Genomic DNA, 4,212 nt, shown 5'->3' with positions numbered 1-4,212 from the left:
GTCAACACGTATTCTATATCTAACCTTTAAACACATCACTATATGCCATTTTGCTAGTAAGGGATCCTGACATTATATTGGGCTTCAATTTTCAGGAAGTTCTGGATCACAGAGTGGTTCAACAATGGCAATGGAGGAATACTGGTATAGGATACTATTGACAGGTGATATATGGCTGACAGGGAGCTATACAGGACATTTGTCCAGGGTGCATGGTAATGTTTGGATATACTCATAGTGGCAACAATTAAAAACTACAGCTGGGGGGGGTACTGGATTCCTGGCCGGGGGTGCTCTGTTGTGGTCCCTAGGGGAGCAGCGACAGTCTCCCAGGTGCAGCGGCAAGGACCGGGAAGGAATGAGGGTCCAACAGTGAGTCCCTGATGCTAATGACTATGCTTGTGAGCTGATATGCCTGAAATAAGAACAAGGCCTAGAGCAGCATTGTGCCTGGGAATTTCCTCCTGACAGCCTTCATGTTACTCAAATGTGGCCAGTCTCGAAGCCAAACTCAGCATGTAAATGCAATGCCTTCCCCCCAGCATGGGACATGACACTCGGGGATGAGCCTCCCTGGCACCGAGGGATCACTATCAACTACCAACTGATGATGCAGCTGGAGAATGACCTTGAATGGAAGGTTCAATGCGGATCAGCAGAATATCCCTGTCTACATAAAATAACATGACTTTAAAATGCTGTTTGACCTAATGTAAGGGGGAAATGGAAAGGAGAAATGAGTTTATATGTCTACGAGTCTCTAAAAAAGAGTCTGGATGCTGTCAGAAGGATTGCCCTTATGCACAACTGAGCAGAGTCTAAGAGACAGATAAAGTAGATACAACCCCCAGGTATTGGTTCCTTTGAGGGCTAAAGAGGCCCATGGGTGCTATGGTCATGGCAGATGGGGTTAACTGCCATGTCAGATGGCCCTTCTTTGGAGCTGGTGTTTATGCGTGATGAATCTGGACTCGGATGGGATCTCTCTTCTTAAGACTTTCATGCTACTGTGCTGGAGTTGTAGTTGGTGTTGGGGTTTAAGATATATTTAGGGGATCTGAATCTCTGGACTGACAATGTGATAGCCAGGCCCTGAGCCTCAACAGACTCCAGCACCTACAATCTGATTTATTGGACTCACCTCACTCAGCTAAGATGGAGTTGAAGAAGGACAACCACCACACCATGGAGCCTAGAGTGCCTACAACTGAAAGCGAGAGGATTGCATCCAGTATCCATGAGGAATCTGAGCCTCCTCTTGACATAGAGGTGCAATGGACACAACCAATCCAATGTCCACAGAGAAAAGGTGGCATTGGAGTGGGAAAAGTGGACATGGTGACTAATGGGTATGGGGAATGGCAGGAAGAGACGAGATGTGGAGGCGTCTTTGGGACTTGGAGCTGCCCTGGATGGTGCTTCAGGGGCAATCACCGAACATTGTAAATCCTCACAGGGCCCACTGGATGGAATGGGGGAGAGTATGGGCCATGATGTGGACCATTGACCATGAGGTGCAGAGGTTTCCAGAGACATACTTACCAAATGCAATGGATGTGTCATGATGATGGGAATGAGTGCTGCTGGGAGGGGAGTGGTGGGGTGGGGGTGGTGGGGTTGAAGGTGTCCTCATATATATATTTTTTAATGTAATATTTTTACAAAATCAATTAAAAAAATTTTCAAAATGAGTTGGGAGGTCATTACAAAGGTTACACTTATCGAAGTCTCAGGAGGATCTCACTGACTGCCGCAGTAAATAATGTTTCAAGCAGCAGTGCTTCTGATGGCTCTAGGAACTTCTGGATATTATAGGCCGGGCAGACAACCCCGAGAAATTGGTAAGTCTTAGCTTGGAATATATATTAACCTAGCTCTCTAACGTAACAGAGTTAGACTCTGTTATAATTTTCCTACACAGGGATCTTCTGCTTCTTTTACTTGAACCTATAATTAGCACTATACCCATTATGTATATGTCCCAGAGTCAAATCTTCGGTCTGTTCATATGCCAGTTGTGTCCTTTATCTCAGAAGACTTGCAGCCAACACCTACTTTCCACTTCTTCTGACTCACACAGGAGGACTAAGATAATGATGATGATGGATAATGCCCATCCCCAAAAACGAAAAGCAGAAAGTATCTACAACTGCAGGCAACTGCATCCATCTATGCCATGCAATCTAAGCCCCCTATAAATTGGAAATAGAGTTGGCATCACAATCCCCAAATCCTCAGGTTCAAGGAATAGATAAACATAAGGAAGGAAATGCAGTTGTGGACCAAAGAAAACTTATTATTCTAGTAATGAAAGAATTTGTAATATTGATATAAAGTCATTGGTCAACTGAGGTTTTGAGGGAAGGGAGAGGTAAGAATAGGTGTAACTTACCATTTTTTGGTCATTGGATTTGTTGTGCCTGATATTGCATTAATAGATACAGGCCATTATACATTTTTTAAAGTCTATAAAATTGTACAATTTCAAAATGTAAACCATAATGTAAACTATAGACCAGGGTTGGTTAATGTCTCAATATTTGTCCATCTATTGAAACAAATATACCACATCAGTGAAAGATGGTATTAATAGGGGGAACTATGAGTGGGGGAGGGGTTACATTATTTGGGAATTCCCTGTATATTCAATGTAACTTTTGTGTAATCTAAAACTTCTTTAAAAATAAAGGGAATCAGGGAAGTGAACTTGGCCCAATGGATCGGGCATCCTCCTACCACATGGGAGTCCGTGGTTCAAACCCTGGGCCTCCTTGACCCATGTGGAGCTGGCCCATGAGCAGTGCTGATGTGTGCAAGGAAAGCCGTGCCACGTTGGGATGTCCCCTGTGTAAGGGAGACCCACGTTCAAGGAGAAGTGCACCCTGTAAGAAAAGCCACCCAGCGTGAAAGAAAATGCAGCCTGTCCAAGAATGGCACTGCACACATGGAGAGCTGACACAACAAGATGACGCAACAAAAAGAAATACAGATTCCTGGTACCGCTGATAAGGATAGAAGAGGTCACAGAAGAACACACAGTGAACGGACACAGAGAGCAGACAACTGGGAGTGGGGGGTGGTAAGGGGAGAGAAATAAATAAAAAATAAATCTTAAGAAAAAATAAAGGGAATCAAAAGCAAATGAATAAAGGTAAGTAATAAAGAAATAGAAAATTGGAGACAATAGTAAGTAATATCAATACAGGAATCTCTACTAAAATAATTCCAGAAAAAGCAAAGAAAAAGGAAATGAAGGGGAATTATCAAAAAATATAAAATATTTCTCAAAATGAAGGAAATGTGTTTAAAATTAAGACCCAGTAGATTACAGAATAATTAGGTTAAAAAAACCAACAAAAAAACTTACACCATTACATTCTTGTTGAATTCCAGAGCATTGCAAATAGAATTTTTAAAGAACGTCCAGAGAAAGTAGAAAGAAAGAAAAAAAGAAAGAAGGAAGGAAGGAAGGAAGGAAGGAAGGAAGGAAGGAAGGAAGGAAGGAAGGAAGGAAGGGAGGAAAGTAGAAAGGGAAGGAGGGAGGAAGGAAGGGAGGGAGGGAGGAAAGGAGAGAGGGAAAAACAGATTTTGTGAAAGTTTAGTGAGATGAATGATTAACACAGGTTACTGGTTGTGGTGGGGGTACCAAAAACATTCAAATCTAAAGAAAATCAATTTTAATTAATGTTTATTCACACAAACAAAGCGGCAAAATGTGAGAGGTAGAATTCTTGTATATCAATCATATAACTGTTGTTTAGATATTGGCCTTCCAACTTGTAATATTATTTTGATGGTTATAGATTTGTTGGTTTAAATCTAATTTCCATCAGAAATTAAATGTAAAAAATAATATCCTAAATTTGAATAAAATGTTCAACCCAAGAACATAAAACTGGCACACCCAAAATTAGAATAAGTGATTATTAAACCTTATTTTGTCTTCACAATAAAGGTAAAATATTCAGAAGCTGAACACTTCTTTTTCTCCACCACCACCTTTTTTCACAAGCCCCTCAAAACACAGCTATAGGACATATTAAATTACACCAAAAATGTATAAAAGTCTATAGGCTAAAATGTAAACTGTAATGTAAAACATAAGGTAACTGTAGATTTAGAAAACTGTACGGTCTAAAATATAAACCATAATGTAAACCAAAATGGAACCATGTTTAATAGCTATGTTTCAGTATCTGTACATCAGATGCA

This window comes from Dasypus novemcinctus, chromosome 27 (assembly GCF_030445035.2).
Source record: "Dasypus novemcinctus isolate mDasNov1 chromosome 27, mDasNov1.1.hap2, whole genome shotgun sequence".
Taxonomy (NCBI): Eukaryota; Metazoa; Chordata; class Mammalia; order Cingulata; family Dasypodidae; genus Dasypus; species Dasypus novemcinctus.
Note: the sequence above shows the minus strand (reverse complement) of the source record.